The sequence below is a fragment of the Aptenodytes patagonicus genome, chromosome 22, assembly GCF_965638725.1.
Source record: "Aptenodytes patagonicus chromosome 22, bAptPat1.pri.cur, whole genome shotgun sequence".
Lineage (NCBI taxonomy): Eukaryota > Metazoa > Chordata > Aves > Sphenisciformes > Spheniscidae > Aptenodytes > Aptenodytes patagonicus.
The window spans coordinates 184,683-195,426 of record NC_134970.1 but is presented as its reverse complement, the minus strand read 5'-3'; the positions used below and the strand labels follow the sequence as shown (position 1 = coordinate 195,426).

The following is a 10,744-nucleotide window of genomic DNA, read 5'->3' as shown; positions in this document are numbered from 1 at the left end:
CGGCGCGGGCCGGGCTTTGTGCCCAGAGCGGTGCCCGGGGGCGCGAGGGCGGCCCTCCGCGGCCCTGCCCTGAGGGGCCGGACCCGCTGCCCGCACGGCGGTGTTGCCCGGCGTCGGCGCGGCGCGAAGCGGTCGGGCGCGAGGCAGCCGCCCTCCGGCGGGGCCGGGCTGTTCCGCCCGGGCGGGGCTGGGCGGCTGCGGGAGCGGAGGGGGCGCGGCCCGTGGCTCTGCCGTGTGTACGGCGGCGGCACGCGGCAGGCCCCGCCACACTTTTTTCGGCGTGGACTCCATAAAATCCCTCTCGGCCTTCTGGGCGCGGCATGTGTCTCAGGCCGAGACTTTAAATTAGACACTTAAATTTTGCAAATACTAGAATGTGTGCCCACAAAGTTGTAAGCAAGATGGGGAATTTGCTGTGTGAAGTCCCAGGATAGCAGGAAACGGGCCATACTGCTTAAAATTGTTTTCGCTCGCACTCGTAAACTAAGGGCCCCTAAAGTTCATCTTCCAATCGCTAGTACTTCCACTTTTGTTCTCAAGATTTGACCAAAAATGCCAGCTTGTTGTCAAAATCTTAGATCTTTCTCTTACGATTTTTTTCAGCTGCTGTTTTCTTTCCCAGTCTTCAGAAAGTCTGAGTCTGAAGCTGCCTGCGGGGCTTTGGCAAGGGAGCAGAAGGTACGGTAGTCTCTCTTGAGATGTGGGTTTTCTATGATAAACATTTCCTCTCAATGTTTAACGAATAAAGCAGTTACTTCCTGTTTTGTGCTGTACTAAAGTAACTGTACAGTTTTGCCTATCCAGATTGTTTTCATGTTTAGAATCAATTTTTCCCAAGGTGTGTATGGAAACCATGCAAAAAGGCATAGGAAAAGATGCTTGGGTCTTGTTATTTCGAATGCAATTACGCTCATCTGATGATCCAGTAATACTGAAGGATGTTGGAGGTGGTTTCTATTTTCACTCACTTTGCTGTTTATTTTCAGCTGCTTTAAAGCCTGGCAGCATTTTGGGAAAATCATCCCAAATAGTTCATTTGAATTGCAACGGCAGAGTTTTATTAAGAATCTCTTGTTCCGTTTGCAATGAAATACACTTTATTATTTTTTTTTTAAAGAAACATTCGAACTACCTTATGACACAAAGCAAAACCCTGTAATTTCCCTTTTTTGCTTCAGATTGATGCTGTGCTAAATGGTGTAGACCTACCAGGTCCAATGTATTCCTTCTAAAGTAACAAAAACATGAATCCATTTGAAGAGACAAAATAACTTAATGACAATGAGATGTATCAAACAGTAGGAAAAGACTTCATTATCCCCTGATACATTTGAAGCAATCAAAAAAATCTAAAAGAGGGAGCAGTTTTGCATTGGCTTATGATGGCAAAATAGATAGTTTTAGAAAAAGTCTGTATCAGGCTTCTCTACTTCTCTAGTAATTTTCATGCTAATTTTCTCTAGAAGTTTAGGAATGGAGCATTCAGCCTTCATAAGTAGCTGACTACTTGCTCAGTAAGCTGATTTAACCTGTGAGCCCTGGTTTGTCTCGTCTACTCAGTGTGTGTGCTCTTCATGGCAGGGATAGTTACTGTATGTGCATGCAGCCAAGAGGAGGAAGATGTTGGTTCTTCTTGGTGCCTTTATTTTGGGTAGAGCTAACCAGGATTAAAATTAAACGTGTTCTTTCAGAAAAGTACTTTTTTTTTTTTTTTTTTTTTTTTTGGAACTGGAGCTCATTGTGAGCTGCTGCTGATAGTAAAACAGATGTATGAGGGCCATGGGAGAATCTGAGTGAATATATGGGGAAGTGCTGTGGGGACAGGATTCCTTTACTTTGGAGGGGAGAACTGTTTCCTGACTAGATCCAATGGGTGCTACCTTAATCACCACGGAAGACCAATTTAGGCAGGAGAGCAGATTTAATCAAGTGATTGTACACTCACTCTACAGAAGGTACAAATGAAGATGAGACAAATTATTCAGAGTTAGTGGCAGGGAGTGTGTGGGGTCTGTATCTTGCCCTTTTTCCCCAGCCTTCCATGTTGACCCTGTCAACTGGGTACAAGGTCAGTACCCACCTGAATTCCAACATACCACTTTTCACCACATGGTTCTTAGCTTCTCTAGGAAGCACTTCAGAGCTTCCTCCTGCAGTGCCCTCATGAATAGTCATGCATGGTGAGGTCAAATAACCAAGAGCTGTGCTGACAGCCAGCGATGTTATAGGACCTCAAAAGATCTCTGAAAAAAAAAAAGAAAGTCCAGGTTACAGGACTAGATTTCTTCTGCTCTCTCTGTTGCTGCTAGCTCAGACTCGGACCCCTCAACCCTCCCAGGATCTGAGCCTTGGAAGCGGCACAGTGACTGGTCCCCAGTCCCTAGATGGCCAGGACAAAATCTAGGACAGACACCAACAGTCTCCCTGCAGCTTTCTCTTCGGAACTGATGCCAACAACAAAACAGAAACCACTATTCAGGTCTCAGTAGGACCACGCTCCTCTCCCCATTCCACCCTCAACCAGCTATCCCTTCCGGTGGCTCCATGGCGCCACGCCCATTTGCCATCCGGGCCTGTCCGCTGCATTTGGCGTGCGGCAGCGCCCTCTGCTGGCACCTGCCGCCCGGCCGAGCGGTGCCGTGCCCCAGGGGCCGCGGCGCGCTGCAGAGCGAGGAACGAAAACGGAGGCGCGAAGAAAGTGGAAGGCCTGGCAAAAGAGAGGAAGGGGACACCTGCTCTGAAACACTTTGCCCTGTCGGTGTTCTTGTGGTAAGTGTCAATACTGTAACAATGGACTTGGGCAGCTGCCTCACCCCAGGTATGTCGATTTCTACCTCAAATCCAATGTATGTATTGCTCTGAAAGTACCATCCTCTTACTCCACTTCATGTTCTCTGCTTTTCTCTGGTAATCAGTGGCTATGCAACCCTGACATTTATTATAATAATGTTTGTGATTTCCAGGTTTTCTATCCATTAAGAGATTTTTGAGAAAAACTACAAAGGTGATTAATATTTTCATTTCATAGGCTATTATGGAACAAATCAGTATAATTAAGGAAAGAAGGGACTAATAATATTTTTGTCAATATGATTATCAAATTGTGAAGTAAATGTTCAGTTGGTAGACAATTCACAACATTATTTCACGAGCTGCGCTAGTTAGTCATATTTGCTGTGAAGACTGATGTTTTATTTCCATTTTGAACATATCCAGCTTCAAAATCCATGGGTTGTATTGCTTTATATATTAAAGAGCCTTCTATTATCAAAGTGTCCTTTCCCCCATAGGTTCTTACATAGTATATCTTAGATGAAACAAGCATATAGATATATGTAACAGCTTTCTAGCCTGGAAATTTCTTTGCAGTTAGATTTACAATTATGCAGATCCTGGGGCAAAGACCATTTGGCTTTGGTTATTTTCTCATTGCAGAGCATGCTGGGAAACTTTTGAAAGAAGTGTTACCCAACTGTAGCACTAGATATTTAGATACTGCTAAACATATGGTATTACTTTTATTTGTAATGACAGATGGATAAGAAACTATCCTTGCTTGAGCAAGTGCTGTTTAATTTCAATTACTAGAAGAAAGCCTGAGTTTTTAATCCCATGAAGATCAACCCTAAACTGACTTCAGAATTAAAACATTTAAAATGTATCCCTACAGGCCTGAATTTTACTATTCTTCTCCCAGGTCTGACCTACTCTTCCTCTGTTTTTCATTGTCTTTCAAATTGTTCTCTGCTAACCCATTGACCTTTGAGAGATTAGGAGGGCACAATATTGTTATTACTTTCTAGTGTTCAACTGTTTCCTGAGTGTTTTACAAGCATGCACCTACAATTATTCCAGTTTTATGCTTTATGAACAGCAAAACTTTCATATGCATGCTTCTTAGCTCTGCAGAGGATTGTTCAGGTTTCCACTTTCTCAGCTCTTTCTATGCATGCTAAGCGCAAATTCCCACTTCAAGGTCCAAAACAGCCCTTCAGAGAAGCATAGTCCAGGGAATGAGGAGGAGCTCCCTTAAAAAAAAAAAAATCTTATTTCCTGGCTTAAACATGTAATTTACATGGAACTACAACTGACTTTAAATTCCAAGCAAACAGCCCAGAAACCATAATGGACTCCCATTCTGACAGGGACAATGAAACTTGCATCATACCTTTGGCATCTGTATTGCTGTTTCCATTTCCACTGAGTAATTGCCGGAATGCTAGGCCTGGCAACACTGCCTCTGTCTCAGAATGCAGCTCAGGAATTGCTCCCTGGACTACAAAGGAGGTTAGAAAGGACTGTGTTTCTCCAACTGTCTGAGCAAATAGTCTGCTCCTTTGTTTCCTTCCACACTTTTTAATTTTTTAAAATATATTTACTTGCTTTGCATCAGGAACTTGCATGACAGATCAGTCTGCAAAGCTTATACAAGGCTGTTGACAACCATGGCTGGATCCCTTGACAACTGCACTGGCCTGGTTTTCTCTTTTTAAGAATGTCCAGAATTTGCTGTGCTTCAAATCCTGGGCTATCGCTGAAAGCTGCTTTTCAGAAAAAGCATTGCAAGTCTGTAAAATCACGGAATCCTGTAAACTACTTAATTTCTACAGCAAGCATGATCCAGATATTATTTCTAGCATCTCCCCTTAATAGCCAAAATGGGAATGAGGATAGAAGAAAACCTTTCTTTCTTTTCTGTTCTTTCCCAGTAAGCAGCTCTCAGTCCCAGTTTTGCTTTTTGAGTCCCCTCCCAGCTCTCTGCTAAGCAAATGAGAGGCATTCATCCAATTACCAGTTAATATACTCTCTTTGCAGATTCCTTCTGCTCTTTGGGCCCGATTTCTCTCTACTCAGGTAGATTTCCCATTTTGTGAGTTGCGCACTTCCACTTTGATTCAGCAGCCTTTCCTACTATGTTAAGTTCCTCTGCAAGGTGCAGATGAATGGTCCTTAATATTTATACAAATGACCATCCCGTGTGTGAGTTCAGTGAACAGGGCATGTCTGCAGAAAGACTGATGATGACATAGTTTGCAGGATCATGTAAATGGTCACAGCATGCACAGCCTCTTAGGCATGATTGCGTGTGTTCCGAAGGAACATTTCCACTAAATTTTCCCTAGCCAAAGGAAGAACAGAAATAAGGTTCCATATCATAGCTGAACTACCTGCTGTCATCTTTAACTTAAAAGAATGCGCTCCCCTCCAGAAAATCAAAGGAGACAAACATATATAATAGAAGCTGGAGCTGGCGCGCATGTTTGTGAAGGGCCCCTTTCACACATTTTTGCCATAGCAACATCCAGTTTTCAGAAGTGGAGTGTTTCCTTGACTTGGGATAAAAGAAAGCACTGCCCAGAAAGGAAGCTTTGTCCCTGGTTAGTGTTGTCTCTGGACAAGAAGGGACTGTTACAAAAAGCAAGTTTAGTTGTTTTTGCTACCCATTAAGCAGTAGCACATTCTGGGCAGTTGATGTTGATAGGTCCATGAACTATCTTATGATAAAATGTAATGAACGCCCATGAAATGTTTTAATTTGGCTTAATTTCCCTGGAAGGATTAGAAGAGTAAGGAGATGCTTTGTTTCCCAGGAAACCTGGGCTAGAGGGTAATAACACGATCTGTCAAACTGTGAAAAATACTAAGGAAAAACAGGTTATCAAAACTGTTGCTCAGGGTTTAATTAGAAGGAATTCTTCTGCTATGTGTGACGGCTAAGATCGTTTTGAGCTAATCTAGCTGGTTAGGTCAGCATGGAAAATGAGGTATGGAACTAGTTCTGTGATGAGTCATAGGGGGTCCGGAACAGCTGTACAGGGATAAACTTACTTGGCCTAGGCCTAAGAGTCTCTGCTGTGGATTACACTGTGACCAACTACTGAATATGAGTGTTTAGACCACAGAAATGAATGGCATTTGCCTGTGGACAGCCTGATTTCATGTTATTGAATATACATTTCTTTTCCACCATGCTTTAAAACACAAAACCGTTATATAGCTTAAAAAACATGCCAGCAATAATAGAGTGTGAGATACTGTTTCTTCACATGGCCTTTCTGTCCTTATAAACTGACAATTTCCAGGACATACGTCATATTACAATGCAAGCTTTAAACGCAAAGTAAAAAATGTTTTGAAAAGGGCGTCTGTAGAATGAGTCTTTAATGGGCCTTGATTTAAAGAGCTGAGATGTTCTCCCTGAAGTACAATATATTCTGGCACTGCCTACCTGCTCTTTTACTCCCCCTTTTGTATGTGATCCTTAGACTCCCTCTCCATGTTCTCTTTTGAGACTTACTGTGTGCTCTTTCACACCGTAACTGAAACTGTTCTGGAGCTGAGACAGATTTCTTCATGATAATTATTCCAAGAGGAGCCATATTCATCTTCACCATGCTGCTTTGCAACAGAGAACATGCTGGTCTGAAGTAGTAAACACTTTTCCCTGAGCTAAAAGGAGAGGATCCAAATGCATGTTTTGTTTTGCTTTGTGGTATGTTCACTTATACATGCATGTTAAAAAATAATTGTGTCTTACCATTCCTTCCACCACTAAGAAGAATGCCCTGTTCAACCTGAACCCTATCCCTCCAAAATCAAACAGTGTGCTGCTTTTCACTTGGAAACTAAAAATACCACAAGGTAGCAACTAGTAACCTTGCTGTATGCACTGCTGGAAAAAGCATATAGATAGATCCTTACCTGTACATCTCATTATAAAGTAAGATCTTAATACTCCAAAACTATAATATCCTAAAATGCATTCTCATAGTGTCAAAGTCAGGTAATATTCAGGCAATGCAAAGAATATGGCCCAGGCATCAAGCCTTAAACATTCATTTTATTCTTCAAATATATTATACTGGCCATGGTGGAAAATGTGATGTAAGTACAAATAAAAGAGTACAGTAGGGAAGGATAGTATGGGATTCAACACTGTCTTTTACAGACTCTGCAAATTCTTCTTGGACTGCATATACCACGAAGTGGATGCATACTTGCACGTGTACTTTTCTCCTATATTTACAGACTTCTCAGTGTGAAGGACTCACATTATAATCCTCATTCTTACAGACTGAATGCCTTGAGGTAGTGCCAGTCCTCCCTGGTCTTAATGCCCAGTGACACATGAAAAGGCCGTTTTTCAAGAGCTGCTGGCTTTTGTATGTTCATTTATTCCGAGCTCAGGATGCTTTCACAGGTCTATGAGGCTCATATCACAACCAGCATGAGGCCCAGCATGAAAGTGGAGATTTTCTGCAGAGACTGGGCTGCTGGAGTGATCCCAGAACTCTTAAGTTCTTGAGTACTTATCCTAGCTCAGCCTCGTGGTTTACTCCCATGTAAATGGGAGTAAAAAGAGAAAAAAATTCTCTTTAGGGAATTAAAATCTAATACATAAAAAAAGGTCTAAGAGTGACTTACTTCATAGTGGTCTGGGACTGTTTATTAGAGAAAGCCTATAAAAAGCTCTGCTAATCGCTGTGCTGTATGCCATGATCTAGGGGAGGGTGTGCAGTTCTGCTTTTTGCCTGGAAAGTAACAGGGTTCCTGTACTGTGTCTCAACAGCAGAAATTCAGGGTACTGTACGGTACTGCAAGCATTGCCAGCCATTCCAGGAATACCCCTGGGGCGATTGCCTTGGGGCACATCTAATTTCATCCGGTCAGCACGGAGGTCCCAAAGGCCCAGACACACAATCTGCATCACAGGATGGAATGTGCTGTTGCTGCTGTCTTGATTTGAAAATTGTTTGAGCCAAGTAGGAAAAGGAAACTGTTCCAAAGGGCAACGGAAAAAAGAAAGTTATTTAAATTCAAAGTGTATGCCTCAGGATCAAGGAAGTTTACTAGACAGGTTTTAAACTACACATTTCTGTGGTCCTTCAAAAATGCGTCAAGACTGGAATGTGAAATGAGAGAACTGAGTGGTGAAACCTGCCACATATTTTCTGCATTTCACTTTACTGACATAAAGGACAGTGGTGATTTGTAACACGGTAAGAAATAACTTCCACCAGTGAGTTCTGTAAGTTGGGTCAGCTCCTGGGGAATGAATGAGCGATGTATTGCCTGGCATGCTCCCACCAACAGATTCTGGCTTCAGTTCAGATCTGCCTCTAGCTGGCATAATCATTCCAGCAACGGAAGATGAAGACTGTAAACAGCAGGGATTGAATAGCACTTGCAGGGCTTGCATCTCATTATGATGGTGGATGGGGTAGCCCAGCAGACATCAGAAGTCCTTAAAGAGAGGTGTCTGCTTCCACAGAACTACTTTAAGCTAGGAACTGATGGAGGTTTAGACATTTTTTCGAGTTCACTGTATAATGACAGCAGCAGAAGATAATGTATGCACTGTAGCAGGTGCTCAGTATCACAGAGAAATGCTCACTAAAACCCAAGACAGATGGATATCTGAACATATATTGTTTATTGTCTTAAAGAATGTAAATTTGTTCTTTTTGTTGGTTAAATAGAAGAAAACAAGGGCACTGAAAAAGTCTAGTAAGCCCAATTTTTTTGTCTGTTTCACTGAGTGCTTGATGGCTTTCAATCAAGAAAGATAGCTTTTAAAACAAACAGATAAACAATATTTTGGAGTTAAAAAGCTACATCATTAGTAGTATTTTGTTAGTGTTATATCTGGGGGACCACCAAGCTGCCTGCTATACCCTACTACAAAATGTGATTTTTCTCTTGGCACAGAAAAACTCGTCTGTGTTGTATCAGAAGAATATTTGGACACAGAGTTCAGTTATCTAAGAGAAGTTTTGGTTTCTGTTGCAAGGAATCTTCAATCCAACAAGTTTATGGTAAATGATTTTGTTAATTTTTGGGAAGATTTCTCTGCTATTTCATCTGTTCTACAGGCTACGTAACGCTAATGGCTCCATTTCCAATAGCGTGACTCAAGGTAGCCACGTGAAAGACAGGCAACAGGAGTGCCTTTCTCCTCCTCCTCACTCACAAGAGTAAATTTCTCTGCTGGGCTGCACATTGACTTCAATAGTTTTTATACATGTAAGGCGTCTTCGGAGCATGCCTACTTGGTAGGTCTTCTGGAGGCAGAGATAAGATGCCACTCCTCTGACTGGGCAGCTTCTTTACATGCACTATCAATGTTGTGGGAACTTTGTGGTCCAGACTCTAAGCACCAATTAAATGTAAGTATCCCTGCAGGATGAGCTGTTGCTGAGGAACAGAATCTCAGTCACTGACTGAGGAGTCTAAATAGGTTTTCTGAATTTTACCCCGAGTTCCTCGTTTGCAAGGACAAAATGGAAGGGAAATGTCCAATATGAGCTTCAGTCTGTCATGTGAATGCTTGCTTCTCAAATAAAATGAAATGGTGCAGAGTTTTGCATGCATCTTCCATAGAAATTTGCTAGGAAGCAGATGAACTGAGAAGAGGAGGAACTCTTAAAAATGATGTATCTAAAGCTATTGTTGTCCTATTTATACAAAGTTGTTGCATCTGTAACAACTGCTAGCATGTTAGAGATGTACAAAATGTCCTTCCAGAGCAAATGTACTCATACAAATTCAGATATATTTGGCAACTCATAAAGGTGTTCGACTGTTCATGTATCTGGGTAGAAAAGTCAAGTACTTTTGATTTTAAGACTGAAGTCAGGTGCTAATAGTGACTGATGTTTTTCTCAAGAACCTGCCACTAAGACCAAAATTTCCTTTTTCATGCTAAGTCAAATTTGCCCATGTCTATAATCACTATTTATCGTATGCTTAAGTATACAAAATTTCACTGAGTTTTATAACCCTCCTCCCCTTCCCCAATTCCTACTAACCCCTGTAAGAAGCACTCATCGGGGACTGTTAAAATATTTGCAGTGTGGAAAAGGAAAATCACGGCAGTACTAGGACATACTTTACTAGGTTGGTCCTATTTCATATGGATCCTTATTCCAATAATGATAGAATCCAGTTTGCTCTTCTGTTCACGTGCCTCCCTGAGCACTGCTTTTCTGCTCTGGCTTGAAAATGTCACAATTCACACCAATTTCAGGCATGTCAGAAGAATGAAGAGAAAGCCAGTATGCACAACAGTCATATAAACAAATTAATGCAAGGACTTACCACTGAAGACAAAAAAAAAAAAAAGAGTTGAATAGTTACAAAAATTACAAGAACGAGGCATGTTGTGGGAACTCCTATTCACAGGCATGAAGCTAGAAAACAAAAGGGGAACTTTAGTCTCACACCTGACTTGCTCAGAATCTTTAAAAAAGGGAATTTTGATGAAGCAAATGTTTTAAGAAGACCCAAACAGGCAAGGGAAAAAATACAGCCTGTTTTAATGAAATGTTTAAAATTATTCAGCAGTAATGTTGGTATCCCACCAACAGCTGGGGGATAGCTGGGCTGTTCCTCAAAAGACTCCCAGTTACCAGAACACACATTTTACAAAGAGGATTCATGTCCAAGTTATTTTCTTCAGAATTAGTTACTAGCTGACTTTTAAAGATGGTTAAAATTCCCATGGTGTGGGGATTCACTTATTTCTGAACTCAGAGAGACTACAGGGTGGGCAAAAATGTGTGCATGAAGAGATACACGATGTGAGGGGAAAATATTACTCCAAAGACCATATTGGCATACAGACACATACACAACATGAAAACGGAGCATATGCAGGCGTTCAGGGGAAAGAAGGTAGAGAACTACAGGCCAGTCAGTCTCATGTCTGTGCCTGGGAAGATCATAGAACAGAGCCTCCTGGAAG

The 10,744-nt window shown here is 41.8% G+C and overlaps 1 long non-coding RNA gene across 2 annotated transcripts in view; it reads left to right on the top strand.

Moving 5' to 3' along the window:
- The window catches only part of LOC143169997 (uncharacterized), a 124,675-nt gene that overhangs the window by 27,822 nt on the left and 86,109 nt on the right, over positions 1–10,744 (top strand). The window contains exon 2 of one of the 2 annotated variants that reach the window (XR_012996987.1): positions 604–678. This is a non-coding gene — a long non-coding RNA (uncharacterized LOC143169997). Of the gene's footprint in view, positions 1–603; positions 679–2,313; positions 2,770–10,744 lie in introns of those variants that run through there. The other variant, XR_012996986.1, reaches the window with a different exon arrangement.